At 44.6% G+C, this 9972-nt stretch overlaps 1 pseudogene; it reads left to right on the top strand.

Annotated features, from left to right (window-relative positions):
- The first annotated feature begins 2538 nt into the window (after positions 1-2538).
- Positions 2539-2655, top strand: LOC145393878 (5S ribosomal RNA; annotated as a pseudogene).
- The last annotated feature ends 7317 nt before the right edge of the window (positions 2656-9972 follow it).

The following is a 9972-nucleotide window of genomic DNA, read 5'->3' as shown; positions in this document are numbered from 1 at the left end:
ACCTGTACTGGATGCCCCTTAAGCAGACGACCTGTACTGGATGTCCCTTAAGCAGACGACCTGTACTGGGTGCCCCTTAAGCAGACGACCTGTACTGGGTGTCAGCCCCTTAAGCAGACGACCTGTACTGGGTGTCAGCCCCTTAAGCAGACGACCTGTACTGGGTGTCAGCCCCTTAAGCAGACGACCTGTACTGGATGCCCCTTAAGCAGACGACCTGTACTGGGTGCCCCTTAAGCAGACGACCTGTACTGGGTGCCCCTTAAGCAGACGACCTGTACTGGGTGCCCCTTAAGCAGACGACCTGTACTGGGTGCCCCTTAAGCAGACGACCTGTACTGGGTGCCCTCTTGACTGACGCATTCATCTTGGCCGCACCACCAATCTGCCTGGCGCGGTGAATGGCCTTGTAAAGAGATGGTGGGTTGGTTTTGGCTTTAGGTGTGCTCTGGCCCCTCTCATCTTAAACCTCCTCCTCCTCATCCTCTCTCTCCTTCCTCTTTTTTCTTCTCTCCTTCCTCTTTTTTCTTCTTCTCTCCTTCCTCTTTTTTCTTCTTCTCTCCTTCCTCTTTTTTCTTCTCTCCTTCCTCTTTTTTCTCCTTCTCTCCTTCCTCTTTTTTCTCCTTCTCTCCTTCCTCTTTTTTCTTCTTCTCTCCTTCCTCCACTCCTTCCTCCACTGCATCTTTCTCTCCTCCCCTTCTATCTTTCCTTCCTTCCTCCACTCCTTCCTTCCCTCCTTCCTCTGCTTTCTCCTTCCCTCCATCCTCTTCTCTCTCCTTCCTTTCTTCCTCCTCTGTCTCCTTCCTACCTTCCTCCTTTCTCTTCTTCCCTCCTTCCTCCTCTCTCTTCTTGCCCTCTTCCTCTTCTCTCTCCTTTCTTCCATCCTCCTTCTCTCTCCTTCTCCTCTTCCTTCTCTTCCTCCCCCTCCCCTTCTTCCTCTCCCTCATCCTCCCTTTCCTCCTTTCCCTCTTCCTCCCCTTCTCCCTCATCCTCCCCATCCTTCTCTTCCTCATCCTCTCCTTCCTCCTCTCCCTCATTCTCCCCTTCTTCTCCTTCCTCTTGTCCTTCCTCCTCTGTCTTGTGCTCTTATTTCTCTTCTGTCCACACCACCACCTAATTCTCCTCCTCCTCCTCCTTCTCCTCCTCGTCATCCTCCACATCCTCCTCCTCCACATCCTCCTCATCCTCCACATCCTTCTCCTCCTCCTCCTCCTCCTCCACATCCTTCTCATCCTCACCTAATAAGTCCTAAAGCCATTATTTTCCCTGCCTCCCCTGCACCTCCAGTTGCCACTCTGTTTGCCCGTCCCAGTCTAGGTCTTTCCACGCGCTTCTTTCCTTCCTTTCTTCTTTCTCTTCTCTCGCGTCCCCCTTTCCTTTCAGCCTCTCTCGCATCTCCCCTCCTCCTCCTCCTCCTCCTCCTCCTCCTCACCTCGGCTTCTTCTCCCTTCCTAACCCTCTTCTCTCCTCCTCCTTCCCTCCCTTCGAAGTCCACGAAGACTATAAAGTAAGAATGTAGCCGGGGGGAAGAGGAAGATGGTGACATTCTTATAGGACTGGTTGAATTGTAAAGCCGTGTGTGTTTAAAGGTGAGGCGTTGAGTCAGGTGAGTCAAATGGTCTGGAGGAGGAAGGAAGGACCAGTGATAAGAGTAATGAGTAAAGGATAATGACTAAGAGCAATACAGTGTGACGCGCCGTACCGTTGTGATGATGATGACGCTGGTAAAGAAGGGTGGTGGTGATGGTGGTGCTGGCTCTGGTGGTGGTGATGGTAGTGGTGATGATAGTAATGATAGGTGCAGGCATGATAATATAATACTCATATATACATATTATTTATATTTCTATATACTTTATCTATGTTGTTTATATCTTATATGCATCATATACAGTATATTACCTGTATTATCTATCTATCTATTGCCAGACGCCTTAATCCCGTGGGGGATGGCCATAAACAAATCGCCTCCATGTCGCCCTGTCCAACTCCGTTTCACTGCCCTGCTCCCATCTCACACCCTCTCCCTCATATACCTCTCCACTCATTCTCGGCCTCCCCCTCCCTCTCCCCCTCCACCTCACTCACATACACTCCTCGTCAGTCTCTCACTTTCCATCCTCTCCACATGGCCAAACCACCTCAGTGTGTTTCTCCTAACGCAGTGGTTCTCAACTCGTTTCAGGCCATGGATCACCAGCCCGATTAAAAAAATATCGTGGACCATTTCATTTTTGAGTAATGATAAATAAAGCATAGACAACAAACATTTTGGTTAGAAATATAATTCTTACAAAAAGATTTTCGAGAAATTATATAAAATAGTGGACAGCTGACATTTTGGTCTGAAATATATTTCTTCCAAACATAATTTCCAGGAAGTACATGAACAATTCTATGACATTTTGCTGTGAAATTTATTTCTAACAAACAGAATTTTGAAATTATGTAGGAGTATACAACCAACATTTTTCTTTACAACCAGACTTTTGGATTCTCTTCTCACTGACAAGCTTCTCAATGTTATGAGTGGTACTTGGTAATGCATACCACGTTGAGTACACCGCTTCCCGTTCGATCAGCGAAGTTAAGCAACGTTGGGTCTGGTTAGTACTTGGATGGGTGACCGCCTGGGAACACCAGATGCTGTTGGCATCCCTACGTCAAGTGGGGTTGGTAGAGGATTAGTGCCCCTCCCTGTAAAACAATTAACTCTAAGCCCTTGGCCACCCCGTCTGGGATACATGGCGTCTGGCAATGAATGAATGAATATCGCTTTCCACTGCAAGCCGATTCCTCTGTTTGGACTTAATGTGCAACAAACATGATAATCTGCTGTCACACATGGAAGTTGATGCAAATGGCAGAAGACATCTGACTGCATGTGTTGACAGATCTGGGTATCAGTCATGCTGGAATAATCAGTAGGATTAATACAATAAAATGAATGGCCAATTATTAATTTTGATAAAATTTATCGTACTGAATATTCAATAAATTAAAAAATATATGCACCAATCTCCAGTTTATTACCAAATATAGTGAACGTCCTGTGGACCACCCAAAAAGTCACCGTGGACCACCAGTTGAGAACCACTGTCCTAACGCTTTCTATCACATCCACATCCACACCACAACGCTCCTTTACTTCCTCTTCCGTCAGTCTGTCTCTCCATGTAACTCCACAGGCTTCTCTCAAATAACCCATTTCCACTGCTCTCACTCTTGACTTGTGTCCCACCAACAAGGTCCCTTAAATAAATCCTTCCAGAATGTAATAGTTTAGTAGAAGGCAGAATGAACCTGTATGTACGTCACCCGTAACGAGGGCAGGTTAAGGTAAAAAAATAAAGAAAGAAAAGGGTATGTTTGAATATTACAGAACTCCGTAGATGGCAGGCCGTGGAGGGATGGAGGGAGAGAAGGCGGGAGGGAGGAAGGGGGGGGGGGCGTGGAGGGAGGGAGTGATGGAGGGACGTGGAGGGAGGGAGGAAGGGGGTAAAGGAATTTCTGCCGGCTTTTTTTGGAGAAAAGGAAGGAGGGAGGAGAGGAGGAATAAAGAGGGATGGAGGTAGTGAGGGACGGAGGAGGGGGAAGGAGAGGTGGAGGATGGAAGGAGGAGGGGAGGTAGGGAGGAGAAAGGGGGATGGAGGAGAGGTGGTGGGGGTCGGAGAGACGGAGGAGGAGGGGAAGTGGGGGACGGAGAGAGGGAGGAGGAGGGAAGAAAGTAGGGGGGCGGAGAGAAGGAGGGGGTTGGAGGAAACTACTGTCTTCTGAGATCCAAATTAAAATAATCCTTAACATACATATACACTCACCTAATATTCATAAATATGTATGTATTCTTATATCCCAAAAGAAAGACGGTACAAGTAGCCATTATCTTGACGCTAATCATGAGAAATGGAAATTACACATACATACATACACATACATGAACACATACCGTACACACATCCGTATAAATTAATACATATACACAAAAAAAATACGGAAACTACATAATGGAGTGGAAGGGCCGAAGTGGAGGAGGGTGGACGGGAGGAATGGAGAGAAGGGGGTTGGGGAGGGAAGGAGGGGGTGGGGGGAGGTACGTTTCTCTTGGTCGCCGGCTCATTCTGAGTTGGGCCGTGCTGGTAGGGGGTCCTGTTACTCTTTGGGTAAGTATAATTTCCTTTTTCGTCCAACAAATTCCTTTAATAATGTGTAATCTAGTTTACTTTCATACGATGGAACTTTTAAAACTTTCGACTTAGCTTGACGTTAATGGAAGTCCGGTAAACTTGATTTTATGGAATATTTAACCGAGAGGGGCTTTGGTTTTTTAAGTCGTCCGTCCCATATGCAAGCTTCAGTTGATTTTTCTCCTGTATCTTTTATTCTCTTTACCTCTGTCAGAATACGATCGTAGCATGGTCCTCCACACTTTACCTCTGTCAGAATACGATCGTAGCATGGTCCTCCACACTTTCCATTGCACTTTATCGTGACTAGCAGCCCATATGGTGTTAATGTTTACAGAGATGGACTTTAAAGATGGCGACGGTACCAGCAGCAAGCAAAGTTCGTGAAGCTAGATGGGTAGTTTTTGAAATGCGTGTTTCATTTAATTGATGTTTTTCCCCAAATTTTAATATTCAGGGCATAATTTGGAGTTAATAGCTTTCCAAATAGTTTTCCAAAATAGTGGTAGTAGAAAGCATAAAACTATTTGAAATTTCGAGGGATAGCCTACAAATGATTAAGACAACTCATTTTTTCAGTGTCTAATTTCAACCGACGAAGTTTGAATTCGTGACCAAGATGAATTCAAGTGACCAAGAAGACGGGTTTGAATTCAAGCGACCAAGAAGACGGGGGTTGGAATTCAAGCGACTAAGAAGACTTGTTTGAATTCAAGCGACCAAGAAGACGGGAGTGAGTTAATGCGACCAAGAAGACGGGAGTGAGTTAATGCGACCAAGAAGACGGGGGTTGGAATTCAAGCGACCAAGAAGACTGGTTTGAATTCAGGCGACCAATAGTGGTTTGAATTCAAGCGACCAAGAAGACGGGGTTGGAATTCAAGGTCAAGACGGGTGTTTGGATTCAACGGACGAAGGATTTTCAGTTAAGTATTTTTTTTTTTCCTTACCTTTTCGGCTCAGGGCAGGTGGAGACGATTTTGACTAGTAACCAAGGAGACTCATTTGTATATTAAATTTGTAGTAACAGTGATGGAATAGTGTTAGTTGTACTCTCTGTCCCCTGAATGGAAGATAGTGGAGGGAAGCCAACCTGCAGTCCACTGGGTTCTCTGAAATATAAAAGGGTTCAGTGGAAAAGCTAACAGGTTTTTCAGATGCTGTGCTGTAGCTGATCTTTAAACTAATGTATTTTATTTGGCTGTGTAGAGAGGATAGACAGCAAGAGAGTATGAGTGAGGTGGAGGGGGGAAGGGGGAGGCCGAGGATGCGTTGGAGGGATGGATTGGAGAGGTATATGGGAGGGAGGTGTGAGCTGGGAGCAGGGCAGTGAAATGGTGGGGGACAGCAACATGGAGGCGATTTGTTTGTGGCCACCCCTGACGGAATTAGATATTTTAATCAGCTTAGGAGACAAACTAGATGGGTTAGTTTTAATCCTCCACTACCAGACATGGCCTTGTGAATTACTAAATTTTATAGTAGCATGGGTCAGATTGGCGATTAAGCTGCCTAACACCTTTTTATAAGTAGTTTATTCTTACTGTCCTTGCCATGTAAGTCCTGCCATTATTGCCATACACCGCATAAATATTTTGCAGAACTAGTAATCAGTTCCCTAACACCTTTCCCTAAGTAGTTTGGTTTATCCTTGCCATGTAAATCCTGCCATTTTTGCCATACTCTGCATAAATATTTTGCAAAACTATTAATCAGCTCCCTAACACTAATAAAAATCCTTCCAATATTGCCATAGTCTGCATAAATAACTTTCAGAAAGATATTAACCAGAACTCCCTAACACCTTTTCATAAGTAACTTTTTTACCGTTCTGTTAACTACTGTATATAAATCCGTCCAATATTGCCGTACTCTGCATAAATAACTTCTAGAAGGATATCAACCAGCCATAAAAAATAAATCGCTAAGGGAAAGATGTTGGGGGAGCTTCTTTAATTGAGAATACCTGTTCACATTAGTTTACAAGTTTGAATAGGGAAGTTACATTATAATAGAGGCTTAGACAATATCAGGTAGAAATCAGTACATGTTTAGGGATTTTGTAATGTGATTGTAATTGCTGTACAGGTGAGGTTATGTAATGTGATTGTAATTGCTGTACAGGTGAGGTTATGTAATGTGATTGTAATTGCTGTACAGGTGAGGTTATGTAATGTGATTGTAATTGCTGTACAGGTGAGGTTAAGTAATGTGATTGTAATTGCTGTACAGGTGAGGTTATGTAATTGGGGTGTTACTGGAAGACTAAGAGGGTGTATGTAGGTGGAGGGAGGGGGAGACCGAGGATGAAGTGGAGGGAGGGAGTTGAGAGGTATGCGAGGGAGGGGGGAGGGCAGTCAAATGGTGGGTGACTGAGCGACTTGGAGGCGTTTTGTCTGCGGCCACCCTTTGTGGGATTAGGGCGTCAGGCTAGAGATAGGGTATAGTTAATGGAGGACTGGATGGATGGTAGATACTCTTTATAAAAAAACTATGGTGACACTTGTATAGCAGAGTATATAGCTTGGGGCAAAATAGCGACTTGGAGGCGTTTTGTCTGTGGCCACCCTTTTGCGGAATTAAGGTGTAGGGCTATAGATACGGTATAAAAATCCATGGTGACACTTATATAGCAGAGTATATAGCTTGGGGCAAAATAGTGACGTGGAGGCGTTTTGTCTGTGGCCACCCTTTGCGGAATTAAGGTGTAGGGCTATAGATACGGTATAAAAATCCATGGTGACACTTGTATAGCAGAGTATATAGCTTGGGGCAAAATAGTGACGTGGAGGCGTTTTGTCTGTGGCCACCCTTTGCGGAATTAAGGTATAAAGCTATAGATACGGTATAAAAATCCGTGGTGACACTTGTATAGCAGAGTATATAGCTTGGGGCAAAATAGTGACGTGGAGGCGTTTTGTCTGTGGCCACCCTTTGCGGAATTAAGGTGTAGGGCTATAGATATGGTATAAAAATCCATGGTGACACTTGTATAGCAGAGTATATAGGTTGGGGCAAAATAATGACGTGGAGGCGTTTTGTCTGTGGCCACCCTTTGCGGAATTAAGGTATAAAGCTATAGATACGGTATAAAAATCCGTGTTGACACTTGTATAGCAGAGTATATAGCTTGGGGCAAAATAGTGACGTGGAGGCGTTTTGTCTCTGGCCACCCTTTGCGGAATTAAGGTGTAGGGCTATAGATACGGTATAAAAATCCATGGTGACACTTGTATAGCAGAGTATATAGGTTGCGGCAAAATAGTGACGTGGAGGCGTTTTGTCTGTGGCCACCCTTTGCGGAATTAAGGTATAAAGCTATAGATACGGTATAAAAATCCGTGTTGACACTTGTATAGCAGAGTATATAGCTTGGGGCAAAAGTGACGTGGAGGCGTTTTGTCTGTGGCCACCCTTTGCGGAATTAAGGTGTAGGGCTATAGATACGGTATAAAAATGCATGGTGACACTTGTATAGCAGAGTATATAGCTTGAGGCAAAATAGTGACGTGGAGGCGTTTTGTCTGTGGCCACCCTTTGCGGAATTAAGGTGTAGGGCTATAGATATGGTATAAAAATCCATGGTGACACTTGTATAGCAGAGTATATAGGTTTGGGCAAAATAGTGACGTGGAGGCGTTTTGTCTGTGGCCACCCTTTGCGGAATTAAGGTATAAAGCTATAGATACGGTATAAAAATCCGTGTTGACACTTGTATAGCAGAGTATATAGCTTGGGGCAAAGTAGTGACGTGGAGGCGTTTTGTCTGTGGCCACCCTTTGCGGAATTAAGGTGTAGGGCTATAGATACGGTATAAAAATCCATGGTGACACTTGTATAGCAGAGTATATAGCTTGGGGCAAAATAGTGACGTGGAGGCGTTTTGTCTGTGGCCACCCTTTGTGGAATTGAGGTGTAGGGCTATAGATACGGTATAAAAATCCGTGGTGACACTTGTATAGCAGAGTATATAGCTTGGGGCAAAATAGTGACGTGGAGACGTTTTGTCTGTGGCCACCCTTTGCGGAATTAAGGTGTAGGGCTATAGGTACGGTATAAAAATCCATGGTGACACTTGTATAGCAGAGTATATAGCTTGGGGCAAAATAGTGATGTGGAGGCGTTTTGTCTGTGGCCACCCTTTGCGGAATTAAGGTGTAGGGCTATAGATACGGTATAAAAATCCATGGTGACACTTGTATAGCAGAGTATATAGCTTGGGGCAAAATAATGACGTGGAGGCGTTTTGTCTGTGGCCACCCTTTGCGGAATTAAGGTGTAGGGCTATAGATACGGTATAAAAATCCATGGTGACACTTGTATAGCAGAGTATATAGCTTGGGGCAAAATAGTGACGTGGAGGCGTTTTGTCTGTGGCCACCCTTTGCGGAATTAAGGTGTAGGGCTATAGATACGGTATAAAAATCGATGGTGACCCTTGTATAGCAGAGTATATAGCTTGGGGCAAAATAGTGACGTGGAGGCGTTTTGTCTGTGGCCACCCTTTGCGGAATTAAGGTGTAGGGTTATAGATACGGTATAAAAATCCATGGTGACACTTGTATAGCAGAGTATATAGCTTGGGGCAAAATAGTGACGTGGAGGCGTTTTGTCTGTGGCCACCCTTTGCGGAATTAAGATGTATGGCTATAGATACGGTATAAAAATCCATGGTGACACTTGTATAGCAGAGTATATAGCTTGGGGCAAAATAGTGACGTGGAGGCGTTTTGTCTGTGGCCACCCTTTGCGGAATTAAGGTGTAGGGCTATAGATATGGTATAAAAATCCGTGGTGACACTTGTATAGCAGAGTATATAGCTTGGGGCAAAATAGTGACGTGGAGGCGTTTTGTCTGTGGCCACCCTTTTTCGGAATTAAGGTGTAGGGCTATAGATACGGTATAAAAATCCATGGTGACACTTGTATAGCAGAGTATATAGCTTGGGGCAAAATAGTGACGTGGAGGCGTTTTGTCTGTGACCACCCTTTGCGGAATTAAGGTGTAGGGCTATAGATACGGTATAAAAATCCATGGTGACACTTGTATAGCAGAGTATATAGCTTGGGGCAAAATAGTGACGTGGAGGCGTTTTGTCTGTGGCCACCCTTTGCGGAATTAAGGTATAGGGCTATAGATACGGTATAAAAATCCGTGGTGACACTTATATAGCAGAGTATATAGCTTGGGGCAAAATAGTGACGTGGAGGCGTTTTGTCTGTGGCCACCCTTTGCGGAATTAAGGTGTAGGGCTATAGATATGGTATAAAAATCCATGGTGACACTTGTATAGCAGAGTATATAGGTTGGGGCAAAATAGTGACGTGGAGGCGTTTTGTCTGTGGCCACCCTTTGCGGAATTAAGGTATAAAGCTATAGATACGGTATAAAAATCCGTGTTGACACTTGTATAGCACAGTATATAGCTTGGCGCAAAAGTGACGTGGAGGCGTTTTGTCTGTGGCCACCCTTTGCGGAATTAAGGTGTAGGGCTATAGATACGGTATAAAAATGCATGGTGACACTTGTATAGCAGAGTATATAGCTTGAGGCAAAATAGTGACGTGGAGGCGTTTTGTCTGTGGCCACCCTTTGCGGAATTAAGGTGTAGGGCTATAGATACGGTATAAAAATCCATGGTGACACTTGTATAGCAGAGTATATAGGTTGGGGCAAAATAATGACGTGGAGGCGTTTTGTCTGTGGCCACCCTTTGCGGAATTAAGGTATAAAGCTATAGATACGGTATAAAAATCCGTGTTGACACTTGTATAGCAGAGTATATAG

Source organism: Coenobita brevimanus, chromosome 25 (assembly GCF_032717465.1).
Source record: "Coenobita brevimanus isolate Jiangsu-jjx chromosome 25, ASM3271746v2, whole genome shotgun sequence".
Taxonomy (NCBI): domain Eukaryota; kingdom Metazoa; phylum Arthropoda; class Malacostraca; order Decapoda; family Coenobitidae; genus Coenobita; species Coenobita brevimanus.
Note: the sequence above shows the minus strand (reverse complement) of the source record. Positions and strands in the feature narration are given on the sequence as shown.